Raw genomic sequence first — 22323 nt, 5'->3', positions numbered from 1 at the left:
AAAAGAAAGGGATATGTGATCAAGAGAAAAGAGACTGGTTTCAAACTGTTTTCCAGTGCATTGTACCTTAAGCACAGACAAGGACAGAGCAAGCTGGGATAGTTTTTGTTTTTTTTTTTTCCCTTGCACCAGAGGCTGCATCTGAGCAAAGGTAAAGAACTAGCAGACACCTGGTTAATTTCTCTTGGCCAATTAGATTTGCACTTCCCACTCTCCTTGATCCCTCCAGGGGGCGGGGCCAGTGTTGGAGCTCAGTTAGAAATAATTAGCCTGGGAAGAAGAAAAAAAAGCTGGAGAGGTTTTGAAAAGAGAGCCAAGGTAGCTGCCTGCAGAAAGAGACAGAGCCTTTTTTGGGAGGAGGAGGGTGTTTCTCCAAGAGACACCCAGGAATTCAGACTGAAAAAGAGCAGAGGAGGAGTCATCACACTAAAAGTTTGGTTTTGGAGCCAGGAGCAAGACTGATTTTTCAGTTAAAAAGAATTAAAAAGACATGGCATCAGGGTGCTGAAAGTGCCCTGCTGGGAGGCTCTTCCAGGAAGGAAATTTGGTTTGCCTTTACACTGAAAAAAAAAAACCCCAAGGCAGCCGCTGGGACCCATTGCAGTGAGTATTGGCTACAAGCTCTGGATTCTATTTGCTTCTGAAACTGAGTGCTTGTTAAATTTGGGGTACAATGTCTCCTCCCTGAGCTGACCTGCTGCCTGCCTCATGAGTATCATCCGAGGCTCACCTGAAACCCTCGGAAAAAGAACTTTGCTGCGCTGCCTGCCAACAGCAGGGATTGGGTGCCGGGATTACCTCACCCACTATGACATCATCAGCAAGCACACTTAAGCGCCACGCTTTGCCAGAGGCATCACACGTCAAAGGAGAGTGACAAAGGGGCATTACCATCGCCCATCATAAAAAAACACTTAATGTAGTTTAGTAATTCTAACATGGAAAATTCAAAACCAAAATTCAACACTATTCCAGTAATAGTAGGTAATAAACATAATAACCACCTTACTCCGAAATACAAGACATGGAGAAATGAAAGTAATCTAATTCAAATCCAAACCAAACACCCTATTTATTTATTTATTTTATTTTATAACTTTTATATACCGGCATTCGTAAAAAAAAAAAAACATCATGTCGGTTTACATGTAACTGAGAAAGGAAATTACAATGATAGGTGGAGGAAAGATAGATAGTTAAGAGGTAAGTTAACTTTACTGTGGTGCCAACGTGCGTCACAGTTAAACGAGATTACATGTAATAAACCATATTAGACAAAAATTAGACATATACTAAATATAATAAACCATATAATAAACCATATTAGACATGTTAGACATATTAGACAGTATATATACATATAATAAACCATATTAGACAAAATTAGACAGTATTAGACAAAGTTAGACAGAAATTAATTATGTACAAGGGGAGGTGGTGCGAGGGGGTGGGGGGTGAAGCGCAGTGGGGAGGTGGGGGAGGAAGGGTTGAGGGAGGCGAAGGGTGGCAGGGGAATAAAGGGGCAAGATGGGGAGGGGGGATGGAGGGTAGGGTGGTGTAGGAGGGGGGTGTCATATACGTGATATGGCGATCATTATGAGTAATTGTACAAGAGGCGAGGGAGAGGGAAAAGTAAGAGGGGGAGGGGGAGGGGGTGGAACTGTACAAGGGAGCTGTGGGTAGAGGTGGGAAAGGTGCGCTGACTGTATTATTAGTCAATGCACAAGCAATCACCAAAAAATACCTTTTATATGATCACCAACCCTCTATATGTTGTATAACAGAAACTTGGCTCAAAAAAACTGACATTGCCTTAATTAATCAAATTAACCATGACACATACAACATCACTTCCATGCCTAGAGATGCAAAAAGGGGAGGGGGGTTAATGATTATATCAAAAAAAGAACTAACCTTTGAAAATACAAACACCTGCAGTCCCCCCATTTGAAATATGAGTACTTAGTTTTAACTCATTTAATATCTGTCTAGTTTATTGCCCACCCAAACCTTTAGAAACTGATACATCACCACTGATTGAAATACTTGCAAGCCTTCCAGCCCTCTGATAGTCCCACCATTATTCTAGGAGACTTCAACATATATCTGGATATTGAAGTAAAAACCAATGCATGCCAAACCTTTCTTAACTCTATGACAGCCCATCACTCAAAAGCAGCCACATACTTATTAATATGGAAAAAACATCACTAAAATCTTTAGGAATTTCACGAATCCCATGGTCAGATCACAATTTAATAAACACAGTCTTCAATATCCAAAAAACAACAGACTCTGCCAATTAAGAAAAAACTTTTCAATGTAGAAAAAATTTAAACACAGAAGAACTAATAAAGAAAACAAATATGGCTATTCACATGTTATTGTCAGACAACATGGACAATTCTACCAGCTCATGGAACAATATGAAAAAAGAACTGATGATATCAGTCCCATAATTGAAAAGAAAATTACCATTAATAAAAACAGCAAACCATGGTACAATAATATACGAAACCTTAAAAGACAATTAAGAACTAACGAAAGAATATGGAGAAAACGATCTTCCAATGATACATTAGCATCATACAGAACGCTGGCATCCAAATATCGTAAAAAAAAAAAAAAAAAGCTTTTCCTCTGCCCCTTTCTAGATGGCTTGGGATCTCGGCACCACTCCTGCTGTTGCTGCCCAGTCCGCTCTTTCTGCCTTGCATCTCTTTTGTTTGTATTGGGATGTTTTAACCTCAAAATCATAATCAAAAGAAAAGAGAGGAGAATAAACACCTTCTCCCCTGGCCCTTTCTGGATGCCTTGGGATCTTAGCAGCATTTTTGCTCCTGCTCCTCCTGCCCTTTCCCTCTCTTGGCTAAGCACCAATGCTGTCGTCTTGTTTCACTGGGCTTTCTGGCTCAAGCTGTATGCTTTGTCTTGGGGTTCTGATGTCATTCTTCTCCCTGCTATACCCCTTACTCTGTGGCTTGGGGTGTTGACCACTGGGCTTGCTGCCTCACTCTTCATTTCTTGCTTTGGGATTTTCATGCCACTCTTCTTCCTCCCTTATCCCTTTTGTCTTGGGGTGTTAATGCCACTCTTTTTTTTTTTTTTTTTTTGCTGTCTTGCTCTGCGGTCATTGTCTTTGGGTATCTATGCCAGTGCTCCTGCTGCTTTGCATGTTTCGGCGAATGTGGGTGGTTTTTTTTTGCTTCTGCTCCTGTCACCCTCAAAGTTCTTTTCAAATTCTTTTAGGGTACTTCATGATTATTGGATGCACCCAGTTAGATAATCAATATAAGGAATAGTTAGAGAAAATACATAAACAGAAATTAAGGCTTTGCTACTTAGTATCCTTGCAAGGAATACAATAGGACTTGCTAGCAGTTGTCCACACTGTTTCTCATAGATCAAATGAACTGAGAGATCAGATGATTATCCTGAACCCAGAATTGCTTCATGATGATAGAAGAGGTAGTGGGGGAAGTAGTCAGTATGCTGGTGGTGTTCATTGTTTATGTTGTATGTGACAGTTATGGGTATTACTGTCACATGTTCTGGATGTTTTCAGATAGGATGAATACAATTTTGAAATAAATAAACGGTGATGGTGACTCTCAAGTTTCCTTGTCTTGTTGCATGTCTTCTGTCTTTTAGGCAGCCCATTTCTGATGGCAGGGCTGACATCATCCATGACTAATCATGAATCACATTGCATGCACTCTAGACAAAGACTTTGTAAACTAGCGATGCTGCCTGTCTCCAATCATTTTCGTAAAACAGGAGTGTGGCCTTGCAGTGTCTGCCACACACAGGACCTGCAAAAAGTTCTCAGTAGTTTCAGAAAATATGTTGATCTTGGCTTTTCCATTAGCATCAGTGTTTTGCAGTATTATAATTTTGTACTCCTTTGCCCCTCTTATGATGCTTTGAGATACTCATCCCTCTGTATACCTCTCTCAGTACCTTGGGGTGTTCATGACACCATTCCTGGTGCTTTTTGCCTTCTTTTGCTGCCTTCAGCTGTTCAATAGTTATTGCATTTGTTTGAAACAAAAGTGTAAAATGTGGTGATAATGATCCTGTTTTGTTTCAGATGAATCAAAATAAAATGCAAAATGTCATGAGTTTTTTTGTTTTGGGGAAAGAGTGTTCCTTGTTTGCAAATAGTATGCCCTCTTTGCAAACAGGGCACACTGTTTCCCCAAGACAAAATAAAAGCTGAAAGAAATCTCAAACAAAATAAAATCCTGAAAAGAAATAATGCCTGACTTGGAGATAACCAACGAGCAATAGCTCTCCTGCAGGTGTTGGACTGAATGATTGGTGATATCGTCAGTTATCAAAAGTAAATTTAACAAGTGCACCCTTCCATCAGTCTCCTTTTGGTACATTTTACAATGAATTCCAGGGTTAAAATTGGCCATTACCTCTAATTGAGAGAGATGCTGAATAATAAGGTATTCCAGGTGTTTTACACACCAATTTTCATGTCCATGTCACTGTTTTGAGAAAAGGAGTTTGAAGTATCTTGTGGAAGATGCTGATTTTTAGGTTGTAAGATATGTCACAAAAAAAAAAAAAGTGATTTAACAAGCTGATTTTCCACTTTTAAAAATGTCTGCGTATTCACTAGGGATGTGCATTTGTTTCGGTGACACGCGCGTACCTCCTGGACTTTATACTACATGGGTAAAAATGGACAGTATCCGCATAGCTCGTTATTAACAATACAAGCGTACCATCCGTTTTTTTACTTGTGTCCTTATAAAGTCCACGAGGCATGCGCAGCCCGCCAAAATGGATGAAATGAATACACATCCCTAGTAGACACGCTGAATTCTTATTTCTTGAAATGCAGTATGGCCAAACTGGGCCTCCTTCCCCCTTCCTTTCTTGGTAGCAATAACTATCTCATTGCTGACCTACTAAGTTGATATCTCCGTGCCTGGGTCTCTTATGATTCCATGTTAAAATTTATATTGCCCTATTCGGTCTTTGTAAATCTATATATTATTACAGAGATTATCTATAACAAATATATATCCATTTGGTCGACAATGCCATTTTAAAAAGTTGAATTCTTCCTATAAGTGGGAAGAAAGAAAGGGAGTGTTTTCATTTTGGAAACTGCTGCATGTGCAATGTGCACACAAATACTTTTTCCTGCGTTTTATGCAAGTAAGATTTTTGCTTGAAAAGTTCACACGGAGATTTAAAAATACCATCTATGTGCCTACTTTTCCTCCAGAAAGCTAAAAACAGCTCTGGAATTCATCCCCTCAGTGTGGCTACAAGTACGCGAGTTGTTCTCCAATGTGCAGACTTTTAGTTTGCAACAAGGGTGGACGACTTTCTGACAGATGAGGTATGCAGATGAAATTTTTTCTACCTGAGGAAATAGCTTAGAAAATTGCCCTCATAATTGAATTGGCTCTTCAGGCAAATTAGGTATTTAATATAACCTTTTGCCCACTGAATCATGGGAGCCTCTGTTTATGAGAAGGTCAGTCATGGATTGTTCAAGTAATCTATCCTGATAAACTTGGATATTTAGTGGCAAAATCCACATCACTGATTATACATAGACTAACCCAACACTATCTAGATAATGCTAGGTATCCAGATACCCAAATAATTTTAGGATTGCCTTGTGGAATGTCTCATTATTAGATCATTTTCTCAGATAACTCTGAATATTGGAATGCCTAATCTGAAATGCCACCAGAACAATATCTATTTATCCAGGTAAGTTTTATCTGGATAAAATTTACCCAGATAAATTGGACCTGGTCAGCTTGAAGGGTTTTGAAATTCTGTGATATGTCCGACTAAGTTCCTACCTTAGCCAGACCATAGGCGCCAGCTCTATGAGATCTGAAGGTGCTAGAACATACCCACAATATTGTCTCCTGCACTCCTGTAGTTTGGAATCTGAGACCTCCATGCTATATGGCTGTCAAAGAAAGCAGTAAGAAAGCCTGTACACATTATGGTGAATCTTGATTTACAAATGAAAATGTAGAGTGCTAACACCTATATGGAATTAATATATTTTTAAATTTAATTTTATCGTATTATGTTTTTAAAGATGTATGTGTAAATTGATATACTTTTATTGTGTTGTAACCAGCTTAGCTCAACTAGTTTGCTATAAGTAGGCTATAAATATTTTAAAATAAATAAGTGCTTCTGCCTCCTTGCTACTGTTCCTGCTTCCCTCTGCAGCCTATTGGCTGGCTGTGAAATGTCATAAGAACATAAAGCTAGCCATACTAGGTCAGACCTTCCAGCCCAGTATTCTGTTTGCAACAGTGGCTAATCCAGGTCGTGAGAACTTGGCAAGATCCCAAAGGGTAGATAGGTTCCAAGCTTCTTATCCCAAGTTTAAGCAGTGGATTTCTGCAATTCCACCTTAATAATGGTTTATGGACTTTTCTTCCAGGAACTTGTCCAGACCATTTTTTAATGCAGCCCATGAATACCTTTCATCATATCTTCTGGCAACAAATTCCAGAGCTTAATTATGCATTGAGTAAAAAAAAATACATTTGAAACGAAGAGAAAATATCACCTAGTAACTTCATTGTGTGTCCCTTAGTCTTTGTACTCTTTGAAAGAGTAAACAACTGATTGATGGGCTGCATGGGTACCAGAGAGTAGCAGAATTGTAGGACAGACAGTCCTTTGAGGTGCGAGGAACATGAGGAAGGCTTCTGATAGAGGTCTGGAAAAGGTAAAGGGGCACAGTGGAACTATATAAGGAGGGTGAGAAATGGTCTGAGATAATGCTAGAAGATGGTCTAAAGGGATACTGGCTGGGAGAGGAGAAGGCAAGGACCTGCAAGGGGAAAAGGGACTGGGAGAGGAGAAGACACAGGCTGAGAATGGGGACATAGGCTTTAAGAAGAAGACTGTAACTGAGAGAAGGGAAAATGGATGGAAAGAGACCATGGGCTCTAATAAAAAGAGGAGCAGAGGTGAAGAGTTAAGGAAATGAGGGAGAGAGAGGTGGTTATTGGAAAAGGAACTTAGTGGATAGAGAGGGAGGGGCTGATAGGGGAGGTAAATTGAGAGATTGAAAAAGGAGACCATATCATGGTGGAGGGAAGAGGCAAGAGGAGGTGAAAGAAGATACTAAGCTATGTAGAGACAGCTGGTGGACAGAGATATATACACATGGAGGGAAAATAAAAAATGATAAATGAAAGGACAACCTGAAGCTAAGCTTTAAAAGTAAAAAGGAATGAGGAGGCAGAAAGGAAATGAAGGAAAAGCCAAGTGCAAGCAGAGACAGAGGAACAGATTCAAACTACAGATACAAAGGTTGGAAAATTGTTCAAAATTGATGGTGATAATTTCTGTGCTAGCTGGGCAGGGTCAAGGGGGGGGGGGCAGGTGATAGCTGCCTTTATTCCAGCCCTATAGTCACCAGGATAAATAAGATATTTTACTAAAAGGATGGGGAAGAGGTTGTGGTGGCATGCAGTATCATTGATTCACACTCTCTGTTACGGTAGTGGACCCTTGAGCTGGAGCGAGTGATGAGGACCACCGAGGGATTGCCCCCAATGGAACTCATCTCCGGGAGGTGGTGCTGGTGAGGACTACCTGACAGGACCTTCACCTATACCAGCCCTCGTTCCACGCAGGTTGAGCCCTTGGGTGCCGGGGCTGGCAGGACTTAGGAGCTGGTGCCTTGGTGAAGCAGGTGAAGTAGAAGATGGAGATAGGGTCAGCAGTCTGGGTCTGAGAAGCAGCGAAGAAGCGGAAACAAAGTCCAAGCAGAAGATCTAGGGTAGGCAGCGAAGAGGCGAAAACGTTGAAACAGGCCAGGGGTGAAGACGGGCAGCAGACAAGAAGAGATGAGAAGACAAGCCAAAGTCAAACCTGGAGATCAAGCCGAGGACTGGAAGCAGGAATGGAGGCACGGGCAGACAGGCAGGAACCGGAGCAAGGCAGATACTCGAACAAGGCAGGATCAAGTGTATTCTTGGTGGCGATTCACACAAGACAGGAATGTAGGAACAGCAACTAAGTACTCTGCAGAGAAGACCCGTTGCAAAGGCAATCCCTGTGTGTAGCTGTGGGGTTTTAAATACCCCTTCAAGGTAACGTGGTCTTCCGGGGCCAGGCTTAGTTTTCCCACCACAGCCCCTTTAAAAGGCAGAGCCTCCCGCGTGTGCATGCGCCTAGAGAGAGCCCTGACGCCGGAAGAAAGGAGGACACCATCGCAGCCATGCGGCAGGCCACGATCGGCCTGCCACGGAGGAGGCTATGCCGTGCTGAGCGAACGGAGCCAGTAAGAGGAGCTGGCCGAGAGTTGCCACGGCCAAGTGCCGCAACACTCTCTCTCAAAAAAAATAAATAAATTGGTAGCTCCAGTATTCTAAAGGGTTACAGTCAGGGCTTGAACTGAGGGGGAATTTAGGTGAACATTGTGCTACTTGTTCACAAAAACAAATAAAACATTTCCCTGTTATATCCCATATGACAATATCTCAGGCATTTCCAAATTGAAGACAGGAAGCACCACATGTTGGAGAGATGCTGATTGCAGATCTGCTAGGGCTCAGGACATGCAGGTGGTAGAATGTCTTGTGTGGACTCCGTGGGCATAGGATTGGCTATGGCCTGTGCTAGGAGAAGTTCTACAGGGGGGAGAGGTGGCAGGAGATGTTCCAGAAAAAAAGTGCCAAAGCTTAGGGAGTATAGAGCAGGGGGAATAACAATTTGAATGGTAAGCTGAGCTTGACAATGAAGGCAAGCCTAACATGCTGATGAGTGGTGGGGGAATCAATGAGGAGATGTCTGAACTAGCCTGCAGAGGCGGGCAGCTGGCTAAGGAGGGATGAGAAGAAATCTGCTGAAGAATGGAGAGATGGGAAAGGGGTACTGGGAAGGGACCAAAAGGATAGATCAGTGGGAAATGGGGAGCAGAGCAGGCTAACTGGATGAAGGAATTGGAGCTGGGCCAGGGATATTAAGCCTCTTCTCCCCAAATATAAAATGTACAGTATACCCTTGCAGGAGGTGGAGAATTAAGTGTGCAGATGGAATAAAATGGGGAGGGGGAAAAGATGGGAAGAGGAGATTAGGAAGAATGAGAGAAAACAGGGTTGAGAGAGAATGATGGTTCCAGGTCAGGGTGAGGGAAGATGAGCTATTGGAAATGGAGCTGGAGAGAGGAGACTGGGAATGAACTGGGGTTGGGGATTCTTCAGTTTTGTTGTGGCCTGGCCCCATGAACCTTCTCCATGTTCACATTATCTGCTTTTCTCTGGACACTCACAACCCACTGTGTTCTGTTTTTTTTTTTTTTCTTTCTTTTTTGCTGAGCCACTGTCATTTGTGTTGAGTTCAGCACTCCCAGTCATTTTCAGAAGTTGGCTCCTATGAACTAGGCAGTGTCTCAATATCAATCGTGACTTATTCACAGACTCCCCTCAGACATAAAAGAACAGATTTGTCTATAGATTTTAAAATGTGAAAATTGACCAGATTCATTCAACAACTCTATACCCTCCCTCCATGGAGTCAAGTCTGACCGGCATAATAGGATGTCACCTTAAAAATAAGCACAATTGAATCTCATCTCTTCACTTGAAACAACTTGAATTTTTAGATATACACTTAAATTTTCCTCGCTGGTGTCTCTAGATTTAAAATAAAAAGAAAGCGAGACATGGGGCTTCCTTGTCTTGTGCTATGTGACAGGCCAACATTTTCAGAAATGTTTCTATTAGTGATTATTGCTGCTTTGGGATTTAAAGAGAGGATTTTTATATAATTTAAGACATTTCCAGTAAGAGCAAATTTATTCAAATAATAGAATAGATATGACCTTGAAACCTGGTCAAAGGCTTTTGCATTATTGATACTGACAAGAAATGTATTGCTGCCAGCTCACTTTGATGTATATATTAACTACTGAATATCTTCATTGGTCTTCAGATATAAACAGCGACATCACATGTTCCATTTTTTCCAGTACTTTTAGCATATAATTTTACATCTTTATTTAGAAGGGTGATCAGCTGGCAAGAGCTGACCTGTTCTGGATCTTTTTTGTATCCATGGGTTGTTAGTTGTTCAAGCTATGTTTGATGATAAGGGAAGTCTGCCAGCCATTATGAAAACTTTCATCATCTGTCTCTTAGTCGGAATTAAATATTCTTTAAGAATTTTATACAGTTCTGTGCTGAATCTATCAGTCCCAGGAGACTTCAAATCTTTTGTAATTTAGTGATCAACTTCTGTAGTTATTAACATGTTAATGGGTAAGCTTTTTTTTTTTTTTAATTTCCTTACATTGGGCTGTTCTGGGTGTGATGAGTGCAATGCCTGACAGTAATCTCCACAAATGTTAATGATTTGCATATTAGAATATTGTTGATGTCTACTTTTATCTTTATTAAAAGTGACAATCCTCACCCCATCTTGCATTTTAACCTGTTTAACTGGTAATCTCCCTGATTTATTTTCTTTTCTTTATAATTATGTTTAAAACAGTTGATAAATGTCTAGGGTTGTGGCTGTTTTAATGTGGAGGGGCACAAAGGGAGCCTTGGGTAATCTTACACCAATCAGAATGACAATGCCAACAGGGCAGGAGCCACTTGGGATCATTCCTGTACCAGGTGGGAACCAGAAACTTCACTCATAGGGTAAGGGGGAGTTTCCAGAGTTGGAGGGCATGGGGGGACCAGAGAAGGGGCATCTTTAATGCACTGGGTGGTGGGCAAAGCTTCCTGCAGAGGGTTGGCCCAAATATTGGGCATATGTTGGGGGGGGGGGAGGAGAGGTTCGGGAAGGTGCCAAATGGAACTTTTAAGTGAGGGAGGACCCAAAAGCATTGGCATGGATGTTAGTTAACTTGGCAACGTTATTCCATTTTAATACCAATGTGCTGCTTTGCATATATTTGCATGTAGCACATCTCACTAATATTTTTCCTTGCTCTGGGCCTACTTATTTTGTGATGCTAGCAGTGCTCACACAATAACATGGATTCAGCATGCATTGCTGCTTTATTGCAACTTAATAAATATGCCCAATAATGTTATCTTTTGCAACATTATGATCAGGATTTTGAAATGCACTCGAGGTCCATATTCAGCCCCTGTATGGATCTGCTAGTTAGTTAGATAAACTTATCTGGCTAAGTATTGCTATGTATTCAGTGGCGCAGCAGCACCACTGAATAAACCCAGATATCCTAAAGCTTATCTGGCTAACTTTAGGGCAGTCTTGTGGCCTGACCAGACTTAGCCGGATAAATTAACCAGCTAACTCAATTCCTTCCCATTACACCCGTTCCCCGACCCTGATTTATCTAAGAGACACCCATTGATTCAAGCTGGATATTCAGCTGTGCCATTTAGCCAGAGGGATAGTACTTATCCTGCTAAGGGCAGTTTTGAATATCGGCCTCCCTCATTTCTGCAGCCATTGGTTCAGGATCTCTTAGCGGCAAAAACTGAGCTTCTCAATTTTAATTTTGCTAAGCTGGAGGCATATGCTATTTTTTTGCTCATGACAAAATTATATCTGTATTCACATTTGACTGCAGACTTGCAAATTAAGCTTTGGTCTGATTTATATTTTGCATTTGATGCCTTCAGATTTAAAACATACACGGGTTTAAAACATTCACAGGTTTGCTTGTCTACTGCCCACATGTGGGCAGTAGACAAGCAAAACACACGTATATGTATCTGTGCACATGTAAGGAATAAGAGGGCAGAAAAGGGGCAGGGCATGGGCATTCCAGGGCGAGTCCAAGACTTACACCAAATTTTAAAATCGAAAATCACGGCACACATACGCTAGATATCCACGTAACTTTACTGCTGCTCCTGATGAACAACTCTGTAGATCTCAAGTTTTAAGACTTTTATAGAACAGGGTGAGGGATCCAGGTCATGTAGGTTGAAGAACTAGAGAGGTCTGAGAGACCTCACTATCAACTGGACCAACTGGTGGACTAATTGCAAAACTGGGAACGGGCCTTGTGCACGCATGTTTTAAAATTCACTGACATACGCATGTAAAAGCCGACAAGGTCCCATGGAAGACATCTGCGCTAGCCATGCTTGAGTGATCCCTTAAAATTAGGAGCATGCCTACAATGTGGTTGGTGGATTTTTAAATATTTGCGCACGAGTGCACGCACAATATATTCCAGCGTATCTTTCCTCGTGTGCCGATATGTTTATATGGGTGCACGCGCTCATTTTGAAATCAGCCTCGCAGTATGTAAGCAGAAGATTTTAACATAATGGATATATGAGTTTTAATATGTTTCTTAATTGGGATTATGCTTTGAAAGAAAATAGAAGTCAATTTGTGTGTACCGGTAACTTTTTAGTTATGCAGATAAAAACATTTAATTAAACATTTTCCCCTTGCTCATCAGCTAAATTTATCTCCAGTATATTTTTACTTGTGTAAAAATGAGCTGGATATAAAGAGGGGAGGATGGGAGTGTTCCAGGGGCAGCTAAATTTAGGTGGGTAAGTCTAGTTGGAGAAAACGTTGGCCTAAAGTTGGCTGGGTAACTTCAGGTGAGTATATTCAGCTATTGACTTGTCTGGATAAGTCTCACTGAAATTTTTGCCTATAGTTATCCAGGTAAATTCTATCTCCCTGCACTGCTGAATATGTATGTGTGTCATAGTATTTTAGCTAAATTACTTTAAACATGATGGCACGATTCCCCAAATTTTAGCTGTTTGGATGTATATATCTTAATAGTTAGGGAGGGCAATTTTATAACTATGAATGTTGTAAAGTCTGCATGTACATTTTTGCATACAGACTTTACCCCAAATTTTCAAAGCAAACTTAGGCCTGGATTTTCCATTCTCGCAGAGAATGGTGAATCCAGCGGTAATGGGGGGTGGGGGGACGGGCCTGCAAAAACCGGAAGCGATCACATCACCGTGGTGTCATCGCTGCCAGCTTTCGTACCCAATAGCGCCACCGGCGATGATGACAGTCACCTTATAGCCAACGAAGATAACGCCGTGACTGCCTCCTCGCCACCCCGACCCCTCCCCTTGCCACTCTGACTCCGTCCCCGGCAAGCTATCATGCGCGAAAAGGCTTAGAAAATGCTTAGGCACATAAGATCTCATTGAAAATTTGCATGTCAGTGTCCTACAATGTGCACTTGCAGAGCTGCAACTTGTATTGGTGAACTTCCCAAGAAAGCATATCCCAAATGCGCATAACAAATCATGCATGAAATTTGGTCACACACATGATTCTACACATGTTAATCTGTGTTTTATGCATGTCAGTGGTTTGAAAATCAGGCCATTAATTCCTAAGGAACTTATCCTCCTAATGTTGAGGTTGATAATCTTCCTATCCTAAACCAAATCTCATGAGAATGTAACGTGCTTTCTACTTAGATACTATAAAGTTTGCTAGCTGAGTCTGTGGACTAAATAGGTGCTACTTCTTTATCACTTGCATCTGCACAGAGGTAATTCATTCAAATCAGTCCTCCAACAATTTCAGCCTGTCTGCTTTGGGTATTAATCTCTACTGCATTTGCTCCTGCCAAAAAGAGAAATTAAAAAAAAAAAAAAAAACCCCGCACAGGTTTCTCATCACATTTCCAATTACCCTTTTAGTTCCTTTCTCATGCCTTAAGAAATACTCAGCCCCATTCCTAGCTACATTCAGAGCCCCTTTCACAATAACTCTTTGGACTGGCGCTTTAGAAGTTTCTCAGCTTTTCATGATTCAGAGCTTCTCGGTTCCAGCAAAATCTTCAGGGCCATTTTATTTCATTGGAAAATCATTGCATCGGTTAAACCTATTAAAACATCTCTTCCAACATTCATTTGCTTGGCCACCCTGACTTTAAGTATTCCTCTTGATTTACTTCACCTTTCCTAGAACAATTTCGGTTTCATGGTTCAGTAATTTTCCTCACTGGGTTTACAAAAAATAAAGACTCCCACATCTCAGCTCAAGGTTTCCTTGCTAGCAATCTCTCATTTGCTTATGAGATGTGCTGCCATCTTTTCTCACTTTGTTTTCTTTGTTCCATATTAGATTTTTTTTAAGCTTATAAAGGCACTTATTTTTTACTGTGCATTGAATTTGGCATTTAACACACATTAAAACTATATCAAGATGTGATATCACAAAAAAAAAAAATGTCCCAGTGTGATTGATTAAAATATTAATGAGCTGTGTTGCATGCAAATGCCTGCAAAGCAGCTTATTAATATTACAATGTAGAAACTTAGTTTGCGATAAAGTTCACAACTTACATTAATCCTTGGAAAATTAGCTACACCACAAGAGGTGTAGTTAGCCTGCTATTGCTCTTGGGAGAATGTTAATATGCCTGCTGATGATTTTAGGGAACCTCCTACTCCCTTGGTGCAGTTTGAAGGAGTTAGAAACATGTTTCATGTCATTGTGCTAGACTGTATTGAGTGAGCTAGTACTGAACTGTTCTGAGCTACTAGTGCTTCTGTACTGCTCTGTATATACTTGCTTCCTGTTTCTGTGTGAGTCAAGTTGCTGGTTACTTACTGCTCCATTTTACCTTATTAATACAAGCAGTGCTGTTTTACTGCTCTTCCAAAGAAGAAACTTCCCTGACTTGTTTGTTTTTTTCTTTAAAAAAAAAAAAGTATTTTATCTAAGCCGAATTCCATTGTGTCCCAAACCTCTAACAAAAGCATATTCCTCTGGGTTTCCCCTCGCTGGCTTCCTTCCAAACGTGTTTTAAAAGCTAAACCACATTCCTAGCTCAAACCCTTCCTCCAAACTTAAATATCTCCCTCCTACACGGGTTTCCCCTCCCCAGCCCCCCCCTCCCCCCCAGTTAATGAGGCAAGAGCCACTCCTACCCCATTTGTGCCTTCATCCAGGATGGTGCCAGCTGACCTGAGGCTTCCCTTAGTCCTGCCCCATTATCAGCACCAGGAGCATTTCATGGTACGGGTGGACCTGGAATACCAGATTAGGGTAGGTAATTTTTGGAAATGTGGGTAGGGGGGTGGCGTCCAGGAGGTATGGTTTGTACACATGCCAAGAGGATGCTAGCATGGGAGAAATTCTTCAGGAGAGGTATTTGGAAGGGTTTGTGTTAATGCCGGGGTCTATAACTAGGTGCTTCATACTCCTTAAAGCAACAACGGTGGAAGGAGGGCTGTTCAGTTCTCACAGCAACCTCACAAATACAGTAGTTGAGGAAGTGAAGACTGTTTATAAAAATGCCTGCCTGTCTTAGAACAAGAAGATAATTTGAATTTCAAAGAGGTTCTATTGAATTGTGGGTGAGGAGAACAGGAAACCGAATTGCAAAATAACCTAATAACTCAATGGTATAAGGGATAAGGTAATCAAAAGCTGATTTTATCCCATTACATCTATGGGCTTGTAGTTTCATTTTCTCCAAGAAAGCAGAATTATAAATCTACAGATGCAATGGGATGAAACCTGATTCAGCCTGTTCTTCATGACATGGAGTTACCTTGTCACCTTAGAGAAATGGGGAGACAGTTATTGCATTTTGGATTGAGTAGAAAGAATGCCGGGAGGTGAGTGACAGATCAAACTAAAACTCCCCAGAAGAAGGGTTAAAATGTGATATTAAGACTGAAATATATCTGTCAAGTATCTCCCCATCTGCTTACAGGAAAGTTAAACGTGAGTAAATCTAGGTTTTAACATAGCTCGTTACAGGTAATCCATTAAGCTAACTATTCCAGATCATTAACAACTTATTCCAAAAGGAGTCGATGCCATTTAATGAATATCTTTAGCAAATATGCAAATTAAGCTTGACCATAATTTTTCAGGCCACTTAAAGATCAAATTTTTTAAAACATGCTCAGTGGGCAAAATAACTGAGTAATTTTACTTGGTTACTCTTTTTTCCAGATTTTCAGCTTCATCAAACTGATTAGATTTGCGGGGAGAAATCTACCTTAATTTAGCCGCACAAAATGTGTATGAATGGCTTTAGGATAGTGTCGGGCAGCTTGCTGATTCCTCTGGACACTGGGTCTATGTGTTTCTACACTTTAAGCTAAGTAGCTTGAAAATGTGTATAAATAATAATGAAAAAATACTAATGAAATAACTTTATTCACATAAAAGTCGCAAATATCACGTCACAAAAAATATATTTGACACAACTAGCAGAAAGAAAATATTTTAATGACCAATGATTAAAGACAACTTGGCGGAAGCGATCAAATGATGCTATCCCGCACATAGTGGTGAATGACAGTGCTAAAATGCACATCTAAGCCTGGTATGAGGTCATTAAATAACAAAACATTGTTTTGTTCTGGGTAAATTGTATCTGTAAAAAGTAGAGGTGTTTGAGCCTTTCTATTTCACCAGTCTATATTACGACAAATACCTCAAAAAAGATTTTTTGAGAGAATATTACTACGTGGCTTTAGGACAGCCGTTTGTGCTATTGCAATTCTGCAATTAAATTTAGACAGCATTGAAATCCCGTGCTGACCAGCTAAATAAAGCATAATGTGAATTAGAGATGTGAATCGTGTCCTCGATCATCTTAACGATCGATTTCGGCTGGGAGGGGGAGGGAATCGTATTGTTGCCGTTTGGGTGTTTGAAGTATCGTGAAAATCATGAGCCGGCACACTAAAACCCCCTAAAACCCACCCCCGACCCTTTAAATTAAATCCCCCACCCTCCCGAACCCCCTCCAAATGCCTTAAATTACCTGGGGGTCCAGCGGCGGTCCGGAACGGCAGCGGTCCGGAACGGCCTCCTGCAATTGAATTGTGTTGTCTTCAGCCGGTGCCATTTTTCAAAATGGCGGCGCAAAATGGCGGCGGCCATAGACCAACACGATTCGACTGCAGGAGGTCGTTCCGGACCCCCGCTGTACTTTTGGCAAGTCTTGTGGGGGTCAGGAGGCCCCCCCAAGCTGGCCAAAAGTCCCTGGGGGTCCAGCGGGGGTCCGGAAAATGATCTCCTGCCGCGAATCGTTTTCCGTACGGAAAATGGTGCCGGCAGGAGATCGACTGCAGGAGGTCATTCAGTGGCGGTCCGGAACCCCCGCTGAACGACCTCCTGCAGTCGATCTCCTGCTGGCGCCATTTTCCGTACGGAAAACGATTTGCGGCAGGAGATCATTTTCTGGACCCCCGCTGGACCCCCAGGGACTTTTGGCCAGCTTGGGGGGGCCTCCTGACCCCCACAAGACTTGCCAAAAGTCCAGCGGGGGTCCGGAATGACCTCCTGCAGTCAAATCATGTTGGTCTATGGCCGCCGCCATTTTGCGCCGCCATTTTGAAAAATGGCGCCGGCTGAAGACAACACAATTCAATTGCAGGAGGCCGTTCCGGACCGCTGCCGTTCCGGACCGCCGCTGGACCCCCAGGTAATTTAAGGCATTTGGGGGGGGGGTTCGGGAGGGTGGGGGATTTAATTTAAAGGGTCGGGGGTGGGTTTTAGGGGGTTTTAGTGTGCCGGTTTTCCTGCCCTCCCCCTTCCCCCGATTTACGATTTTTTGACTATAAATCGGGGGAATTGGTATTGTATCGTGGCCCTAAAGATTTTTGACGATTTAAAATATATCGGACGATATTTTAAATTGTCAAAAAACGATTTACATCCCTAATGTGAATCTCTTGAATATCTACCAGTTAGTGCCCCACACAAGCATAATTAGATATCTGTGGCGATGCTAAGAAGCTTGCTGTATACAATCAGTTTAGCATGGTTAAAAACCAATGCTAACCTGATGATTTGCTGCCATGTATGTCAAATATGTTTGTTTTTTATTTACTGCGAAAAACGTTTGCTAGCAACAGAGGTGCTGAAAGGAGTCTAGCATGCTGATTGGGTATCTTGGCTCCCTTCTTACCATCCCAACAAGCATTCTGGTCTTTGTCCAAAACTGTTCCTCACTCTGTGGATTTCCCCTCCTTTTACCAGACCCTCCCCTCTCCCCCCAAGTCTCTGGATCTCCATTCCTTTCACTGACCTGATCCCCATATTGGTCATGTCCATCTTCTTCTCCTTTAGCCTCCAGAACCCTTCCCACCAGCACGAGCAAACATGCTTGCCTCCTGTTGGCACCAGTATAATTCCCAAAATGTTGCCATTTGTTGATGCTGTAAACTGTGGGCTGCACATAGGTCATAATGTGCAGTGCTTCTAACTGGGTGTTGGAACTAGACCTGGAGGTAGACCTGTTTCCTCCTGCCCTAGATGATGGGGGGGGGGGGGCAGCAAGGGCTGGGTATGGCCAGAGTTTGTTCCAAGTTCAGGGAAAACATCGGGATGTTTGGACTGTGTGAGGAAAGGTCTGATGAAAGGGTGGGAGCCGAGGGTATGTGAAGAGATCAATACATTTTCAGCAGTAGTAAATGACCCTGTTACTTTGGAATAGTCTACCTGGGGAAAAATGATTTGCAGAAAGCGGCGTTGGTCCTACATTAGATTAGTAATTTAGACCTAAATGTCTGTTTTAATGCATATGTTATATTTTGAAGTTTTTCCACAGTAGTTGTTCATAACTTCATACTTAAGGCTGATTTGGTGACTCATCCCCTTAATAGAAATGAGAAAGAGAGCTGGATATTCTAAAGTTTGAAACTTGATTGAATTAGCACAAAGTTTGAAATACAAAAACAACTTACAAGTGTTCAAGTCTTGACAATGGAATTAATGCTCTTAAAGTTTCTCTGAGTGCTCATTGACCCACTGTACAGTATTTTCACTTTTCCAAACTGCAATTCACTAGCCCTGTTTTCTTCTGATGAAGTGAAGGCTTGGTTTTATTGATCGGAGAACAAAAAAACAGTCCAATTCATCATAACAAGATTCTACCCCTGCATAGAATTCTTCATTGTTAAAAATAGGTTATCTGACAGCCTGATAGAGGAACAATTGTGCACTTTTTTGTTGCACTTTTTTTCTGACCTGTTCTTCTAAAGGTTTTCCTTTTAGTACATAGGAACATCTCTCTCTCTCTTTTTTTTTTTTTTTTGACAGACAGTGCAAATGAAAAGATATGGCCAGGCACAGGAAACTGGAGCCTAAACATGCCTCTTGGGTTTTCCTTTACAGTTAGCAGCTACAAGACCCAATTACAGCTGACAGAGAGACTCAGAGGCCAGTGGCAGAGTGCATGCGGCAGTAGACCCATGCCAAGCAGTAATTGGGAAGATTATTTTTAATCAGCGTGTATCCTGCAGCCCAAACATTAGAGTTCCCTTGTAAGTCTGTCAGGAAATTAAACCAAGACTGAACAATAAGGTTTGAAATTGGGAATGATATTACAGAGAGTATAATGGAAGAAAAGCTTTCTATTGCCACGTTACCTCCCTCTACAGCAGGAGACATTTAAGTTGCAGCGGCTAAGAATGTTTAATTATATTTTAGAGATGAGATATAATAAAAAAAAAAAATCTCAAAGCCTTTCTGTTTGTTTTGTTTGATGAAGTGTCAAAAAAATAAAATTCACATTTTCTAGTCATTTTGTTACTCAGTAGTTGTATAAGAATAAAACCTTTCATGGCAGGTGATTTCAGTAAAGGGCACATATGTTTCAAAATTGACTTTTCTTCTTTTATAAGACTATAGCTAGGCACTGATAAGATGTATTTGCTAATTTTAAAAATAAAGAAAGGGAAGTATGAATAGATTATATATAAAGTCAACAGAGGGTTCTGCTAACGATCAGAGAGTTCTCTCTATGTCCATTCCTCAAGCCGCCATTTTAAGCTCGGATTGAAGGAGTCTGTGCACCATGTTGTAAATCTTAAATTAACTAATGAGAATACACCAAAACTACTGGGTAACTCACTTTTTTTTTTATATTAGTGAAATCATTTGTATGTTATATGAAAATACTATTTTTGTATTTATGGGACAATTAGTGAAGTTAGAATATATTGAAGTTAACCCATTTGTCTCACTCTTCCTTAACCTTTGTGACTAAACATGGGTTAATTGGATGTAAACTTTAGGCCTATTTATAGTTTGTTTATTATTTACTGACATTCAATCTGAGATATCACATCGGTTTACATTCAGGTACTTTAGGTATTTCTCTATCCCCAGAGGGCTTACAATCTAAGTTTTGTACTGGAGGCAATGGAGGGTAAAGTGACTTGCCCAAGGTCACAAGGAGTGATAGCAGGACTCAAACCCTGGTCTGTAGCCCACTGCTCTAACCACTAGGCTATTCCTTTCAAACAACTATACACAGTGGCATATATATACATATGACCACGCGTAGCTGTATGATAGTATTTTATAACCTACGCGTATCAAAAAATGACTTTACCCTGGTACATAAGTATGAATACATGCAATGCATTGAAAGCGCATACTTTTCTAACTATTTAAAAAATATATGTGTGCATATTTTATATTCATAAATAAAGTAGGACTTGCTTAAAATCTGATTTACATGCTTAAGTTGGCATATTTTAAATCATGCATGCATAATTGAAATGAACCAATTTGCTAATTACTTCACCAGTTCAGCCAATCTTCCTCCAGGTCATTGAGACCCTACTGGTTCTTCAGCCTGAAATCCCCGCCCCCCCCCCCCCCCCCCAGTTCACCCAGACATCCCATCTAGACAATACTACACAATAAACCATTTTAATATCAATTATGCAAGATAATTGTCAGGTGTAAAATTGCACGAGGAAAGTGACAAATGTATGTTTTTAAAAGAGCATCTTATGTGCGTAACTGTTGGATCTAACTAGGAATGCCCCTAAATTGTCTCTTTTTTACATGTGTATGTGTGTATATATATGTGTGCAAATTACATGCATGCTTACAACTTTTTTGAAAATAGTAATTATGTGAGTACAGTCTACTTACATACACACATGCTAATTTTTATGCCTGCAGTTCTTTGAAAATTCACTCCTAGGCATTTTTCCCAAATAAAGGCAATGGGAAAACATTTAGTAAATAGATCCCTTAATTTGTATCAGCTCTGCTGTTAGCAACTCATTCCATATTATCTGGACAGCTGAGTCAGTACTCATTTCACCTCATTTAATCTTAAAACTCTGATTTATCTATAATAAGCTAGCCTACTCATTTTTTTTTTATATAAACTAGTCTAAAGGCAGTGAGATAAAACCAAATTTGTCACAGGATGTCTAGTGGTGCAATGCTAGTTGGTAAAAACCTTCTTCCTCTGAACAAACTTGAGCCAGCTAGAGACCTCATCTCATCAAATTCCAAACCAATTGGAAGTCTTCTCTGATTCCCATTTGCAGTCTGGTCTGTGGATTTAGGCTAAGGGTTTGATACTTATTTTATTTATTTCTATTATTATTTATTAATACAGCTTCTATTCCACAAAATCCATTTTGTTCAGTGTGGATTACAAAATAATGTACATAGAAACATATAAACAATACAAATATAAAACACACAAGTAAAACAGATTTAAAAACTTGTTTTGAATATTTCATATTTGTTGTTGAATTCTGCCGTAAGTCATATCCTTAGCATTAGAATTTCTTAAACTTTGGAAAGATTCAATATTTGGGGTTCCTATAAAATGGTAATACAGGCACTTATCAGGAAACAAAATACCTCCTGGTCATGTGTTGGAATAGTTAAACCCTTTGGAGATTTGCTCCTTTACTAATTCATAGATGGCTGGTTACTTTGAAAGGAATGAAGTCTGTAAGGTAAAAGAATGCACTATGACAAAAAGTCACCCAGTAAGGAGCAGCTTTAGGAAATATTTCTTCATGGAAAGGCTGGTTGGACTCTCATTGGAGGAGGTATGGGGGGAAAGCATAACTGAATTCAAGAAAGATTGGGATAAGCACAAAGGATGCCTAGCTGCAAAGAAGTGAGGGTGTAGCCAAAGATTATCTGTGGTCTAAGGCATTGCACCAGAAATGAAATTTGGTGGACTAAGTAGACACTGTAGTCTCTGTTTCTATATTAATGTCTGTTTCATGTTGTTCTTAGGAAACAACACAGAGAACATCTGAAAGTGATGCACACAGTTCTCATGAATGGAGCCTCTATTCAGTAAGTGTCCTTGGTATATACAGATTTTGTTGAAGCGATAATGGAAACTTCATCTGTTGTGATGAGTATTCAGGAAAGCATTTGTAAGTCCAGAAGCTTCATCTCAAGTTAGGCAAAGAATGTTGTGCAATCCATAATAAATAGATGCCGAGTATGCTGCTGACTAGTTAAATGAATCATCCTTAATGTTCATTTTATTTATTTATTTATTTATTTGTTTGTTTAATAGTTTTTATATACCGATAACCGTTTGCACATCGTATCAGTTTACAAGAAACAGTAAAG

The 22323-nt window shown here is 40.6% G+C and overlaps 1 long non-coding RNA gene across 1 annotated transcript in view; it reads left to right on the top strand.

The window, feature by feature from the left end:
* The window catches only part of LOC115076214, a 1112347-nt gene extending 1090312 nt beyond the window's left edge, over positions 1-22035 (top strand). The window contains exon 3 of the long non-coding RNA XR_003852699.1: positions 21976-22035. This is a non-coding gene — a long non-coding RNA (uncharacterized LOC115076214). The remainder of the gene's footprint in view (positions 1-21975) is intronic.
* The last annotated feature ends 288 nt before the right edge of the window (positions 22036-22323 follow it).

Source organism: Rhinatrema bivittatum, chromosome 14 (genome assembly GCF_901001135.1).
Source record: "Rhinatrema bivittatum chromosome 14, aRhiBiv1.1, whole genome shotgun sequence".
Lineage (NCBI taxonomy): Eukaryota > Metazoa > Chordata > Amphibia > Gymnophiona > Rhinatrematidae > Rhinatrema > Rhinatrema bivittatum.
This window is presented reverse-complemented; position numbering and strand designations above follow the sequence as displayed.